Genomic DNA, 17,284 nt, shown 5'->3' with positions numbered 1-17,284 from the left:
GTATTGTAAGCCACCTTGGGTCTCCTATGGGGAGAAAGGTGACACATAAATAATATAAACAAACAAACTTCATTTTGGCATAAAGTAAATGCTTTTTCTCACAGTTAGCCCTTCATTATTACATACACCCACTGCCAAAGATACCACAGGTGGAAGAGTTTCCTCTCCTCGTTGCCAATTAGGGTCTCAGGAGCTTCTCTGGATCACTAGGCAAGAAGGAAAATCTCAGGGTAAGTAGCACAGAATGAAGGTGAAGTTTGAATTTTGTTTGTGAGATGGCTTTAAAATCTGGGCATGCATCTCCACTCATTCCCGGTTGGCACCAGGACTTATAGACTCAGTGCAAACATTTTGCGGGGCAGCTAAAAGAAAACAGTGAGGGAATGGAAGGGCGAAAGAACCACATTTGACCTTTCTTTTTAGCACGACAATAGCCCCCTAAAACCTTGGGAAAAGGTTTCATCAGTGGGGTAAGGTGAACCTTGCACAAGTTCTTGAAGCAACATGGAGTCTGGAAAAGCTCCACCTTGTTCATATAAGCCCTAGAAGTCAGGACAAATTTGCATGATCAAAATTTAAAAGACTGGGAACAAGTCTTTTGTAATGATAATGGTTCTTAATTGCCTGTTCTCCCTAAAATGATATCCATTACAAAACAGATAGCTTGCAACAATATACGTAGTGGCTGAAATCTTGTTGTCAAGTTCCACATGAACAACACAAAGCTATAGCAACATTGGGAAAAGTGCAACCAGGTGGAAGCGCTATTCATAAAGCACTTCCACGTGCACGCCATGAAACAAGAAAAACAGGAGTGATGCAGTTGATTTTGCTATCTAATTGCACATCCAGATTACATGGCTGCAGTGCCCAGTATGATTATGCTAGTGTAATCTTAAATTATGTGAAGAACAGGATTTCAGCCATAGTTTCTGGAAACATTCTCTCCCTTCCCCACCCCCACCCCAAATTATTTTGATGATTTCAGCTAAACTCATAGAATACAAGCAAGCCTGAGATGAGTGGAAGATGATGTCATAGTCCCTGTGACTTAGGAAGGCCCAGGACTTTGACCCTGTGGGCCAGGGCTTCACAAGACCGCTGTGCCCAATGCCTCCTTATTGATTAAGAGCCGTTTATAGACACGGGGGGGGGGCAGCAGTATCTATGTCTATAGACATAGATCCACAAATTTGCATCAGATTTGGCATGAATAAAACTGAACTTAAAAAGAGAAACTACACGACATAAAGACAAGGGTGGGCAAATCTGGTGTTTTTCATTGATAAATCATCACTTTTTTTTCACCCCCAGCTGGCAGGAGGTAGTTTATTTTGCTCTGATTTTCAGCAACCTGCAGAAGCGAGTTCCATAAACTAGAGCGCTAACAGAATGGCTATTTTTCATGCCAAGGCACCAGTCAGGAATAGACAAAATGTCCCTAAGCATGTGTAAAGTACCTGCTGCCTGTTATGTCAAGTTTCCGGACACCTGGAATTAGGAGGCAGGTTGTTCAGATGACTGTGGTTTTCTTACAATCAAGGTTTAGTGCCACACCCACCAGACAAAGCCTACTAAAAGTAAAATAAATTCATATATACATATAATATGCATATTATTACCACCACCCAGAACTGTTGTTGTTATGTGCCATGAAATCAAAATTGACTTACAGTGTCCCCGACAGGACTTTCAAGATAAGTATGGTATTTAAAGAGTGGTTTTATAAGTTCCACTCCTCCAGGGAGTTTCCATGGCTGAGTAGGGAATCAAACCCTATTCTCCAGGGTCCTAGTCCATCATTCTACCTGCGACACCACACTGGAACTAAGTCTCTACTAGGGGATGAATATAAAAACAAATCAGGATATTTGTTAAATATCCCTAATTTGTCAGATATTCATTGCTTCATATTCTTGGGGGTCCAGAGCCCCCAATGAATATGAAGCAATGAATATAACCCTTTTATATTCATCCTTTTGTTCCTTATCTGCTTATGCCCCTGGCAGATCAGCTCTTCCTCGGGGGGGGGGCATAAGCAGAGAGGGGTTTTCCCATTCTGTGGATTGCTAAAGCGTGCCCAAAGGGAATCCCACCCCTAGGGCTGGGGCATGGCTTGGTTCCCCTTTCCTTCTCTTCCTATGCCCTCCTGGCATAAGAAGAGGAGGGAATGGATCAAAGAGGGATCAAAGGGATCCCCCAGCCCATGGCAAAGCAAGAGGAGGGGGAAAGGGATCCTGCAGCCACGCTGCCTTACCAAAGGCAGCCAGGCTCGGGGATCGCTTTGATCCCTTTCCCCCTCCTCTTGCTATGCCCCGCAGGGCATAGCAAGAGAAGGGAAAGCAAAAAAAAAAAAAAGACCCGATGAATGACGAATTGATTCGTTGTTCGTTGGGTCATTGGGGGGCAATTTGTGGCTAGTGGTTTGTCAAACATGATGACTCATGAACCAAGATGAAGTGCCATTTTGGTGCTTTGTCTCCATCTCTAGCCTCTACTATTTAAGCCTGCTGTGAAGCTTTGTAGCTGTAGAAAGAAAAAATGGACAGTTCGGAAGGGATCTGAAAGTTGCACTTGGCTGTAAAGAAGCACTTACTCTGCTTAAAAAGCAGTTTGACTCCATGAAAAGCAAAAGCAGTTCTAGCATGATTCGAGGTACACACTGGTGCAATGAAAGAGCTTGACTATTTATACTATCCCAGTTGAGCTGAATCTTTTGATTTCCATCAGATTATTCTTAGGCTGTGTATATAGTTCAGAAACTAATTTTAGCAACATAAAAATGTTTAAATAAAGGTAAAATACTGTCAGGACAAGCTCCTTGATGGCCATTGCTGTTTGGCAAGCCGTACTTTTTACTTTTTCAAGTTTCACTTTTAACTAGGAACAAATGATCTGAGCAGGTCTGAGGCACAATGGTGGCCTCTTTTTTTGCCTATGAGAGAAAGGCAGCTAGGTAAGACTTGTCCACCAAGAAGACTCCTGCTAAATGTACCATTGTTGTTAGACAATGTATTTTAGCCTGATCTTCCAAGAATGTCCTCCCCATGCCTGGGAGTATTCAGTCAATCCCTGCTGCTTTCTTTTCTGCATCATGAGCAAACCCCAGTCCGTGAAAGTGATCTGCGTGTGCTCGCATGTCTGGGCACATGCACACCCGCTGCATACAAGCCAAGAGACTGATCACCATAATTCTGTGTGTGAGTTTGTTTTGGAATAACAGTGTGCTTGTTTTTAAAGCGCTGACATCTAAGCAACAATCTGAATCCTTGCAGTCTGGGCTAAATGCACACACACAATGAACTGTGAAGAAAAGAAACACATTCTCTGAACAGACTCCTCTAAGAGTGTCTTGCCTTTCCATGCAAGCAAGAAGAAAAAGGCCCGGATAAAACAAACTTTGCTTATTTTAGTTTCTACTCAATTACCTGTTAATGGAAAAAATCTGGCCTCACTAATAATGAGGCAGAAATGAGATCACTGTTCTTGAGGCCTGGTTTGTCAGGGACGCTTGCAACAAGAAGTGCATTTATCTGTCTTTCTATAACCCTTTTCAAGCCCTCTGGTACAGAGCCTAAATTGAACAGTCGGTTTAGGAAGAACTTGGAACCTGCTCCGGGCTTCGTGGGCCCTCTGGGAAAAGAAAAATTATTGTTGGCAAGCCCGCCTGGCTCCGAAAGTTGACCCAGCACCCCCCACCCCACCTCACTTCTCCATGCAGCAGTAGCAGCCTCAGCATCGGTAGCAGTAGCAGCAGCAGCAGCAGCCGACAGAGCTAAGAATTTTGTTATAATTAAATAACCGAGTGCTGATTGGTTGGCTGACGGTGGTCTTGAAACTGGTGTTTAAGGCAGGAGGGAACAACGACTGCTATTCATAGGCAGAAGCAGAGAGGCTCCAAAGCTGTACGTTTTCCATTCCAAATTTAGTTCCCCACCTACCTAAAAATGCCCACTCACTCTGTTGTATGTGTGCGCTTTTTAAAACTACCACCTGCTTGGCTCCTTTTGTACTGCCATATTTGAAAGTGGAGAGAGCCTTTCAAAGGTACAATTGGGAATCAAGTGGAAAACAGCAGCCTGTTCGCAGGGGGAGATAACAAAGTTATCTGGGAAAACCTGGCATCTTGCAGCAATAAAATGGGATTGTTTGCAAATACAACAGCAGTGTTTTTTCAGCGCTTTCCTGCTTTGCCCATCTACGGGAAAATTTGCAGCCAAGCAAGACATAACACGCACACAGCCACAGGTTGTAAATGCTTCACAAATATGAATAGCCTTTCTATATTCTACCGCACAGGAAAGAGTGTAGTTGAGTCCAGCTTGCTTTCACTGGTCAGGGTGAAATTAAGCAGTTTTATTGTCTTTTGTTACAGAACCATGGAGAGGCCTGGGGCTTTTGCTGAGCAGAAAGCTGAGTTTTCTCCAAATAGACAAGTCTGAAGAATTCCATAATTTATTGCTCCAAGATCATACTAGGTCAGAGTCTTAACAAGTTAAGGTTCAAGGGCAGTTAAATATTGTTATCCCACGTTACAGAAACCATTGGCCACAGAACATTAAAAAAACGAATGCATGGCTTTTTAAATGTAATGTTTACCTCTGTCAAAACATTTACCTATCTGTTCCACATGGCCATGATTTAGATGCTTTTACTATGTGCATGCCATTTGTGTGACTGCTACATGGTCCCATACGGAGATGCCCTTGTATTGCCTCATGATGCTTGAAGGGATGACACCACAGCACCCATTAAGCTCAACAGAATACAAGGACTAACCTTAGCACAAGTATCTTTATGGCTGATCACAAACTGAATGGAACGCATTGACCTCTGAAGGAAACAAAGCTTCCAGGTTAGACATAGAATTATATCCTGGCTGACTTGTGATAGATAAGCAGGAAGCAGTTTGTAAACCAGGTGATGATTCAAACAGTGGTTGCGTACGGAAACAAAACCTGTCGTAAAAAAGGCCCTAGTCTTTCAACACACAACTTCACTGAATGACACAGAATGAATGGATAGACCAGTTCCAGAGCATTTATTATTTTTGACATTTTGGGCTGCTGAGGTGAGTTAGAATTCCCATTAAAGTAACCCCAGACCCACATCATTACACAAACTGGGAACGTTTAAATATATTAAATGTTTGTAATTATATGGATACATATGTTGTTCATTTTTGTTTTGTTTTGTTTTAGAACTAAGTATTACCTTGCATCTCAGGACTGGAGACAGAGAGTGAAAATCAGATAAACAGGACCCTCCAATTGTCTTAATGACTGTGGAGGTCTTTGTGCATCAGCTGCCTTGTGTAGAGCACTGAAACCACTGGTGGATCATGCAAGAGAAATTAGCATTGGTCTGATGCTCAGGCAATCCCAAGCTGTCAATATGTTTACATTTTATTGTATTTTTTAAGGGTGGGGAGCTAAAATAGAGATGTAAATATTATTTATTTATTTATTTATATATATATATATATATATATATATATATATATATATATATATATATATATATATATATATATATATATATATATTTAAATAAATAAATAAATAAATAAATAAATAAATAAATAAATAAATAAATAAATAAATAAATAAAAATTCCATCTCTATATAGCCTGCCCATCTAGTCATACAGACTATTCTGGGTGGGTAATAACATATCATATAACAAATCACAGTTTAAAATCATAACAATATAATTATATTGAATGTTGAAAACCAGCATCCCTGAGATGCCTTAATGCAAGCATGCCTAAAGAGGAAGGTCTTTGTCTGATGATGGAAGGACAAGAGGGAGAGGGCCCACCTGGATTCTTGGATAGTGCATTCCAAAGTCTGGGAGCAGCCACTGAGAAGGCCTTGTCTTGTTTCCTCACCAAATGAGCTTGAGAAAGTGGTGGAACCAAGAGAAGGTCCTCCACAGAAGATATTAAAAGCCAAGTAGGTTCATATGGGGTTTTTTGATCGTTCAGACAGCCTGGACCCAAGCCGTATAAGGCTTTATAGGTAATAATAGCCAGCACTTTGAACTGGACCCAGTAACAGACTGGCAGTGAACCTGTTGTAATAAGGGAGTTACATGCTTCCTATAGCCAATGCCAGTCAGTTGTCTAGCTACAGCATTTTGAACCAGCTGACATTTCCAAATGCTCTTGGAAATGTGTAATTCGCACATTGCAGGATTCCAAATGTGATGTAACTAAGGTATATGTCACCATAGCTAGACCTGACATCTCAAGGAACAGACTCAACCGACACAACAACTTTAATTGTGCAAATGCACCCCTGGCAGCCATTGAGACATGAGCATCCAAGCTCAGGGTTGAGTCCAGGAGCACACGCAAGCTGCGGACCTGGCTTTTCCAGGGGGTGGCGGAGGTGTAACCCAATTCAGTACAGGCTGAATCCCCATTCCCTGATTTACTGACCAGAAGCATCTCTGTCTTGTCTGGATTAAACAGCAGAACGAAACAAAACTGGGCCCCCCGTTTCTTATACCTAGAGTTGTTTTAATGGGGTTTTGGGTACTGTTACTGATTTTTGTTGAAAAAAAAAGCAATGTTGGATTTTTTCATCTTTAGTTTTTTAATTGTTTTAGTAAATTTGTTAACATTGTACGTATATCCAAGCCAATGTGGTGTATCAGGCAGAATATCAGACTAAGACCAAGGAAATTTGAGTTCAAATCCCCCACTCAGACACAGACAGTCTCTGGGAGGTGGCAATCATAGACCATTCCTTGAACAGCTCACATATCTTGAAAACTCTGTTAGGGATACTGTACGTTGAATGTGACTTGATGGCACAAAATACACATGTCTTCTGTTGGTACGTATTTTATTGTATTTTACATATCTGGTTAGAACTGCTTCTAGGACTCTGTCCTGAAAGATGGAGTAAAGACCATAACTAACTAGGTAAAGCCCTACTCAGTTGAAGAATCCAGTCCCGTCAACATGGTTAAGGAGGTTGCCTAGCCTCTCTTCCCTCTCTTGTTGCTTCCCTAACTTGGAACATTGGTCAGATGCTGATTGTATTTTATGTTGCTACTGGCTGGATGTCTGAATAATGCAAACATCCAGCCAGCAGGATGGGTAATGCATGCTGATAGAAAGGTACCTAGACACGTGTTGTTAAAATTAGGTTTACTGAGTTGTGTGGGCCAAGGCATGAACTCTATTACACAATGATATTGTGGTAATAGTGAATAGTAAGTAATTTCCATGGCCATTCCTCTGAACATGCCCAAAAGGAAAAGTCTAATTATGCAGCCACATGCATATTACTGTATGTGAAGTAAGATCTATGACATCATCACCCTTCTTAGGCTTCCCTGTTTCCTTTGACCTTAGCTGCAGTTCTCAAAATCGTTGGAGCACATATGGGTTCCCCCCCCCCCAGGAGTAGTATGTTGTTGCAAACTATCCCTGCTGTAGTGTAAACCATTTAAAGGTGGCTTGGTCATAATTAGAGATTTAAGAGTCATTAACTTTGTAAAATACCTGATCTTCATTCACTGATATGGACCAAACCAGGTGACTGCATTTTTAGGCCTTCCAAGGAGGAGGGAGGGAAGTCTGGCTATAGAAATTGTCACAAAGAGCAGCTGTGTGTCCAAATTTACAGCTGCTCTATGGTGTATACAGTACTGTATATCCAAGATCAAGCTGCCTTCAAAATACTTTGCATTACAACAGGAATAGTTGACAACAATATATTGTTGCTGGGGAAGTGCATTTCCTTTCTCTCTGTGGCATAAGGAATGCAGCTAAACTCAAAAGGCATGTGGAGCTTGGAAGTAAAGTGTTAAAACAATGCATTAACTAATCATTTTGCTGTTGTTGGGTTAAGCAACTGTACATTGCAAATCTAGCATAAATTTAATTGACAGCATAATGCTAACTGATATATTTGACTCACTTGACATTATGAGATGTGTAGCCAGTGTTGGAAGATAAAGAATCAAGGGGCTTATTCTGACTCCAGTTGTGCCTGACATGTAGAAAAGCATATGTAGGGGGGAAAACAGTTAAAACTGATCATGTTGCACAATATGTCACAAAGCTATTTGGGATATAAAGAATACGTGCTAAATTCAATCATATAGCTTGTCTTGACTTGTTGAGACCCTTCAGCAAGAAAATTTCAGTCCCTACAACATTTGTCACTAAGGATGTAACAAATACAAATCCTCTCATCCCTAGTGAAGAAGGGTGAATATCTCCATACATTGAGATACCCTGCAAAAAAAATGGGCCACTGCTGTGAAATTTTTCACTCTTTTTATGAGAGCTGAAAGGTTAGTACTTTTGTCACCATTAATAGCATTCACAAAACACCAGTTTTAAATGAAAACCTTACATTATGTGTTAAAAACCTTCAAGGAGGGGGACCTTTATTGAACTATAGAAATACAGGAGAAGCTCTCATAGTCTTCCACCAGTTCAGAAAACATTTGAAACTTTTTGTTTTCACCCATGAGAATGGAATAAAATTTACGTTCCTTGTTCTCACTTTGAGGCAAGAGTGCTGTTTTTCCTGTCAAAGTCTTTGTAATTTCCAGATAAGACTGTCCAGTGTTAAATGTGTGCCCTTTCTTTTCAAGAAGGAAAAAAAACACAAATACTGTATACCAGAAGTGCAGGCATCCATGGTTAAGACTGGAAGAAGGGGGGGGGGGAGGATTAGACCTTGGTGACTCGCAGACATGGAAGATTTCTGTCTGCCCCAGATCCAGAGTAAGGAAGGGATTAGCTACCTCAGCCATTTTGAGATAAGGTTCCCCACTGCTTGGCCGAGTTCAGTAGAGGTAGCACCTGTAGGCAATCTCAGAATGTAGGCCCATTTCCAGCAGAAGATCGCAAGCATAAGAAGCAGAGTTGCAGATGGTGCATGCCCCTCCCCAAATCAAGGATCCACAAACATTTTTGCATTATATTTACATGTACTAATTTAAATTGATATATGCAATTTATGGCCATAATTTAAGCAGAAATACACTACCGCTCACCTTATTACACAAGTAAGTGACCACCTTGGGACGTTGCATTGAGATAAATATGGCATATAAATCAAATAAAGCCCTGTGATTCGTAATTCTTTAAAATGACCTGTGCATTGCATTTTCTGCCACTTATTGAAAATGAATGTATATATAGAGAGAACTTATATAAAGATCACTATTGTTTTGTTGAAATATCCAGCTAGGCAACAGTTAATTCTTTCAGAGGAATGGTCTGAACTGTGCTTTCAGAAAGTCCAGTCCTGGGACTGGCCTCACATCTGATGTTTGTACAGAACTGACATGCCATGCCATATACCTCCTGCTGTTGGTCAGTTGTGTGGTTTGCATCTTTTATTACAAAATGACTTCCCCACCCACTGGAAAGTTATATTGAAAAGCTAGAAAGGTAGATATCTTTTCCAGTCAAAGTCTCTACTTTCAGTATTTGGCCAGGGAAACTCACTGGAAGGTGGGGTGACCACTTACATGTCACCAAAAAGAAGGGTGTGCATCATCACCAAAAAGGAGGATTTCTCTTCCAGTGGATGACTGTCATCTCTGAAAGAGGGCATGTGGCCATTCTATATCAATGTGGAATTTTGGAATTCTAGCAGTGGGGGACATGATTTGCAGTAATGTTTTATTGAAGAGCTGTTTCAGTACGTGTTTGATATAATTTCTACAAAATGGTGAAGTCTCTGCTTCTAGGTGATATAGAACCTAGCAGAGTCTTTAAACATTTTTGATATAGATAGCTCAATTGTTTAGGTATCTGGGTGCAGAGCCAGAGGCTGGGAGCTGGATTCCCCACTGTGACTCCCTCCCTGTGAGTACAGCCAGCCTGTGTGGCCTTGGGCAAGCTGCACAATCTCAGGGTGCCCCTAGAAGAAAGGAATGATAAACCATTTCTGAGTATTCTGTACCCAGAAAACCATGGAGTTGCCATAAGTCAGAATTTACTTGATGACACTGTGAGGGTTCGTTGGGGTGGGCTGTTCTCTCCTCAATAAACGGACGAGGCATTGAAGGTATATCAAAAGGTGTTGTATTTATTTCAATATTAACATCAACCGGGTTACCCCCTACAAAGGGGTTCAGGGAGTTCTGTAAAACATGGCTCGGTTTCAAAGGTGTCCATAAACTATGTACAAAAGGGTTCGTCGTCTCTGGATTCCAAGGACCTGTTGTAGGCGGCACAGGCCCCAGTCCAGGGTTCAAATCTTCGTCCAAGGAGATCAAGGGTAAGGTCTCCTCATCCCCACTCCAGCCGTCCCAGGAGGACCCCTCTCCTCCATCTGCACCCCAAGGGCCGGGTAACCCCCCAGCTTCCTCAGCTCGGCGATGTGCCATTGTTTCTTTCTCTCAAGTTCTCTGGCGACCGCCTCTCTTTCCTCTCGAAGCTTCCTCCTCCACTCCTTAGCCTCGGTTTCCCCCCAGTATGATGGTCGGGGCTTCAAACCCAGCTGCCGGCGCTTCTCTGCTTCTTCATGGGGAACCCGGACCTGTTCCCACTTGTGGGTCCAGGGGTCCTCCATCCACACCCATTCCCCACCGCCCGGAATATCCCTCGCCCTCTCTCTTATATCCCCCACCCCTGCTTCAATCTCCTCCCCTCTCTTTCCCGCCTGAACTCGCCCCGGTTCCCGGGTGATTTTTAACTCCTTCATGACCTCCTCTAGGTCATGGGTATCCACCCCCTTGTTTAGGGTAAGGGATCCGACGCACTCCTTCCCCCAATCAGGGGTCTCCACTCCTTTCTCTTCCCGTCGCAGTGGGGATGGCGGGGGGGGGGATGTCTGGGTCTGGTGGGTACTCTTTGGGAGCAGCGGCACTCCTACCATAGCCTCCATTTTGGGAGCCTCACAGACACGTGTTTATTATTGGTATTATTATATGAGAAATGAATGGAATCCCTAGAAGCCAAGAGTTCATTCCTTAAAGTTTTAGATAAAATGGAAAGATGGAAGAGGAACGAAGCCTACAAACAGAGCTACTAAAAGACTGGGCAGCCATCAAATCCACAGTCCTTTGTATGAATATATTAAGCTGCTTTACTGATCAGACCATTGATTTGTCTCCCTCAGTGTAATCTATAACAACTTGCTGTGGCTGTCTGTGGTTTCAGTCAAAGGGCTTTTCTAGTCCTTTCTGGAGATACCAGAGATAGAAACTCAGCTCTTATTGCAGCTTGTTCTGTACCACTGAGCTGTAATTGGACCACTGTCGCTTCTGATGCCATAAGCTTCTTTTGAGTAATGCAGACACCTTTTGGAGGAAAGTGGCAGGAATGTCAGTACAGATTCCCCTTCAGATTGTTAACGTTACAGCTGGAAAAATGCATAGACACAGTCATGGGTACTCTCTCCCTAAATGCTCTTGCTTCTGTCAAGGGCCAGAATACCTCTGCCTCTCTTCTGTCACTTTGTTAAACAGAGAGAATGTGTGCCTGCGCACATCTTTGAATTTGGATTCTTATTTTGGATCTTCTCCTGTTTTCTTGGGCATCATCAAGACTCCTTTGATTTTGGGCGTAACAGGTCTTTGTTATGTTGCATCCAAACCAGCTACCCAGGTTCTTCGGCATTCTTCCTTATTTTATCTCAAATAAGCAGCGGTAACAATCTGTAGTCTTTGTTTCCCATTACATGACCCAAATATTTAAGAATTCTGCTTTTTATGTGTTTTATGATTTCATGATGAGTAAACTCAAGCTTGTTGGGCTTCTTCATTTCCCATGTCAAAGCTTGTTTAGATTGAGAGGACATTTGCGTCTGGGGCCTTTTTCTCCCGGCATGAAGAAGTATTTCCAGAACACGTTTTACTCACAGCACATTCTTTTGTGCAGTTTACAAAACTGTATACATTTTTTCTCCCATTGTTGTGAGCAATATATACATTTTTCTTGTGTATTTTTCAAATATACTCATTTATTGGATGATGGGGATTGAATTGGAACAGAACCTCATAAACATGTACATTAAGTTGTGAATCAGCTTCAGGACTGTGTTCAGTTCCTGGTGGTATCAGCTGGGTAGATTCTTATAAAAAGAGTAGGAACACACACACACACACACACACACACACACACACACACACACACACAGAGAGAGAGAGAGAGAGAGAGAGAGAGAGAGAGAGAGAGAGAGAGAGAGGCCTCATTCTTCAAAGCCCCTTAAACTAAAGGGAAAAATCTTGTAACAAAAGTTGTAATCTCTGGTTATGCACAAACAGGTTCCACTGTGTTCTCAAAACCTGATTCTTTTCTTCTATGCTTGCTGTCAGCATTATTGTAGGATTCTCTGTGTTTTAATTACTGTATGTAGAAGCTGCAGAAGAAACAATTTGTTTTCAGACAAAACAGGGAGCATGGCCTAGTCCAACATATTTTAATTGTGAGCCCAGGGGCATCTTACACACAGCTACCAGTCATTTTGTTTGCAGATGTATTTGGCCCAACTTTCTGTTTCACATTTACTGTTACCTATTAATGAAAACACAGGGAATTCTTCATGATTGCAAATAAATATACCTGTAGATGGCTAATTATCAGACTGTTTCAAAGTGCTTATATTGAGAATGGATGTTATCTGCGCATTTATATTACAAAAATTTAAAATCAATGGTCTAGACTAGGTGTGGATGATTATGATCGGACAAAGGGCCATTTTTCCAAATCTATCAGCATCCCAAAGGCTGCACTCCCAAGAGCTAGGCGAAAGGGCTAATTTGCATACTTTAATTAACACTGTGGTTATTCTAAAGGTTCCTATAAGAGATTTTCATTGACTGGAAAAAAGGGTTGACAACAATAAGGAAAAACTTGCATCTCTAGTGGCCAAAGTATTTTCTAAAAATCTGAAATATCCATGGGAAAATTGTATCCAGGTGTACCCCTTGAGATGACAATGACTACAACACCATTAATGTGCTTTCAGGGGTTTTCCAGGTACAAAATACTCTGACGTGGTCCACTTCTACATTGAAGAGGGCAGGCCCTCCCCCTGGGGTACTAGGGCAAATATATAGTCTGGTAGTCTGCAGGGCCTGTTATCAAGGGATATCAGCAAAGACACAGTCTGCTTCCCACAAGGACTCGGCCAGTATGCCTCGTTCAATCTATTCACCATTAGTGTTTATGTCTCCTTCTCCCTCCCCTAGGGCTTTTTTCTCCTTTTATACATGTAGCCCTCGCTCCTAAATTTCCTCCCTCTCTCCTGATCACTTTGTGTGTCCATCACATGTCACTCCAATGCTTCTACCTACTTCTCATGCATGGTGGGTGGCTCCTTCACTTCTGGGCTCCATAGCCTTGTGCACCTGTTCACTTACTTTTCAATAATGTGCAAATGTTGTAGCAGCCATCATATTAGAAGAGGCATTCCATCTAATGTAAAATAAATGAAGAAAATGGCTTCCTAAAATATTGCTTGACAAGTTTGCTGAAGATCTTGCCTTAAAAGTAATAGTGTGTTTCAGTTGGTTTCTAGTGCAATCCTATGTATATTAGTCAGAAATACATTCCACTGGCTGGAATTCTATTAGATAAGCACAATTTTCCACCTTACCTTTTTGCTCTTTCAACTGATAATCAAGAACTGTGCATGATAGCAAGGCATATGTTGCACTGTCATTTTTGAGAAAAGAATACATTGGTAATTGATTTGCAAAAACAGATTTGCAAAAATAGTGCCCAGTTGTGGAAAGGGAATAGTAATTCTAATGGATTATTCATTCTGGTAGGTATGTTTGTAGATTCTAATAGAACATTTTATTAATTTTAACATAGTTTATATATTTGTGGACTATTCGTTGACACAATGGAATGGTCATGGACTGAATGAATGTTCTGAGTGGCATTTAGAACCATTTTAAGGTAATTTATATTCCATTGTACTTATTGCTCTCTCTCTCTCTCTCTCTCTTTTGAATTCTCCAGTAAAATGGAACATGTTGTCCTTCATGAACTTTGAAGATTCTTTTTAAAATGCTGTTTTGAACTGGAAGGAAAATATGTTGTTTTGACTTAGATTAAGATCCAACAAAAGCCTACCAACAGAGAAACCTTTGTGAGAATGGAGAACAACTAGGACAGTCTGGGGAAGTTATGATGTTAGAGGACAATGAATGAAAGGCAAAGTAACTGCAGGAAAAATGCAGAACAAACTGAGGAACAGGATGCTCATACATAGAAGGTGGAAATTGAAGCAGTATAAGAAAAGGGCTGCTAAATAGGTCTGTGGTGAGGTACCTGGCTGTGGAACCAGGGGTTTGGAGATCAATTCCCCTCTGTGCACCCTTGATAGAGTCTGGATTCAAATATCCATAGGGTCCTTTCTAGCTTTTGAGTTCTAAAATGATTATCAAAACAGAGGGGAGCCTTTCAGGTCACTGTATGCTGGAGCTATAGGTAGCATAGAGAACTGTGAAACTGGTTCAGAGAAGTGGAACACACCACAGTATGCTTCAAAGAAGGTAGCTGACGGGAAAAGCATGAAGGAATGTGTTTTAAAAGGTGGAAACAAAAAGACGATCAAACAAAAAAAATTGAGACCCAACATTTCACGCTAGGTGTGAAAGGGAAGAAACATGGAGAACACGGATGCTGGAAAACTAGGACTAGAGGCTAGTAAGTAGATATGGTTGTTCTGGCTTGACTAAAGGACGGAAAAGTTGCATTTTAGACTACAAATGTCCACACAGCCTGGGGCGTTCTGGAAACTATAGTCCTAAAAATAATTTTTCCAAACTCAGGTCTGGATTTTGCCAGGGCCACTGTACCCTAAGTGGGCTATAGAAATAGGAATTTTACCAACAATGGATTCTGGCATCACTAGCAATATAACTTTGCTAAATGAGAACAAAGGTCTGAATGAGAAACCATATGCAGGTTATGAGCACAATAGCATCTTCCTACTTGCTTTTCCTAGCAAGTGGCATTCAGAAGCATTGGGTTTCTGATGTCAGAGGAAATGTAGGACAGCATTAAGGCAGCCGAATAGTGTAGCTGAATCTCACATACTTTGAACAAACAATTCATTTTTTTTCTTGATCAACCATTGTTAGTATTGAAACTCAACCATGTCAAATTGTTACTGTGAGTTCGTAGTGGAGTTCTTGTAGTTTCATCAAGTAGCCATGATTTCCTGATGGAGTCCCCCCTGTGTCTAATGAGCTGCATGGTACAGATGTTCAACAAGTATAGCTCCTCGCCCCCTAGGATACAGGGATGGGAAAACTTGTATCTGTTTCATTTTTGACAGGCATACAGCTATGATGAGGCAGAGGAACTCTTGCCAGAAAAAGGAGATATTTTTGAGGTCAAAGTTGATGTTCACCGTTAAGTTCTGCTTGAACACAAGGATCCATATGTCATATCCCTGGGAAAGTCAGTTTTTATACTATAAAAATGCAAGTTGTGCAGTCGTTATAACTGGCTACAAAAGGATTTTTTTAATGCAGCTGGACAAGGCATGCTGAAATACTGAATGCAGATTTTCCAAATTTCAGCGTCCTCCCTTTTTCCCAAACCACAAGAAATTATAACAAGTAGATCAAACTAAAAAATATATAATGTAAAGCTGTGCATAATCACCCATTTCATACAGGGATATTTAACTTAGTCTTGGTATAAGGCCACATATTCCTACATGTATTTTGATGTGTTAGGAAGAGGTATTAACTTTACATTTTATGTTCTCTTGCACTTTCAAGCAACTAGGACAAACGTACGCAATTTGATGCATTCTTGCTTTTACATTCCCTTAATTTCTTCTTGGGAAGGATGAAAATACAAAATAAAAAGGTCACATTTGGATTCCACACACTTTACATCATTTTGCAATGCTGGATCTGCTGTTTCACTGGAAGAGGGCTGATTCCATTCTCTAACCACCTACTTGGCCGACAGCAGTAGGATTTACTTTTGAGTAGACTTAGGGTAGCACTGTAAGACTGGAAACCTACATCCACTTTTCTCTGAACAAGCCACAAAAAATCTCAATAGAATATCCTTTTGAAGGGCATGTATGGGATTGCATCAGAATACTCATACACAAAAATCATCTTCAAATTTTCATTCTGTGGATGTTTTGTCTATTGTTGTATTATGCAAATTCTAATAGTAGTTCCAGAGACACCTGTAGTAGTAGTAGCAGCAGAGGAGGAATTATTTATTCTCACATGTCTAAGTCTCTAAAATGCTACTGTTCTTTGTTTTTATTGAGGAAACAATGCAACACAGATAGGTAAAGACAGAACAAGCATGGAAAACTGAAATTAGGATAAAAATTATTAGAACCGATTGGACAAGTTTGTTTTAACTGATGGAAAAACATATGTCCGGAGAACAGATTTGTCCAGATCTGGAAAGCTAAATTTATGTGGCTATAAATTTCTGGCCACAACAGTCCTTGGCTTTTTATGTTTCAGATATATTGTAGCTTTGCAGCAATGGATGGCTGATATTTTTATTCAGCAACTGTGACAGGTGGGCAATCTCAGCAAGTACAAGTGCCATTTTTTTCTGCAGATTTGCTGGCAGCCCCAAAACACGCTTGCACCCTCTGGCAGCCAACTAAAAAGTTAAATCTTGGGGGGGGGGGGAGTACAAAGCCCGAAGGTGCTAAAGGGGTCCTGAAAAAATGCTACATCCCCAGAGGACAGAAAGGCAGTTTTTAACAATGAAAAGAAATTCCAGGGGTGGTGGATGCCACAAATGGCCCCGGGGATACATGCAATTCACAGGCCACACACACACACACACACACACACACACACACACACACACTTTGTCCACCCTGATCTACAGCAAGATAAAGGCCTAGGCTCTCATGGGCTTAAACACAATAGCTTGTTCAAACTAGAACAGATCTTTGAAATCAATTGTTGCCAACACTTACAGAAACTTCATTTATCCAATAGGTCTATTGTAGCTGAAATTAGTAGTTGAACCTAAAGCATGGGATTACTGGCATTAAAAAAAATTTAAAGACGTCATCTGCAAATTAACTCTATAAGGTAATAGACAGATACCTGTTCCTCCCACTTTTTGAGTTTGTGACTTTTGTGGCAAACTTCAGCAGTAACATAGAACAGGGAATGAAACATTAGCCAAACTTCCTCAGAATAGGTCTTCTAAAATACTATGGGACATTTTGAATATTTTAAGAAGTACTGAAAAAGGTTCAAAAGGTGCACTCTCATTTTTTCTTTTTGCTCTTTCTTGTGTTGCGAGAAAAGGGATTTCACATCTGCGCCTCTGGGAGAT

Source organism: Pogona vitticeps, chromosome 3 (assembly GCF_051106095.1).
Source record: "Pogona vitticeps strain Pit_001003342236 chromosome 3, PviZW2.1, whole genome shotgun sequence".
In the NCBI taxonomy this organism is placed as follows: Eukaryota; Metazoa; Chordata; class Lepidosauria; order Squamata; family Agamidae; genus Pogona; species Pogona vitticeps.
Note: the sequence above shows the minus strand (reverse complement) of the source record.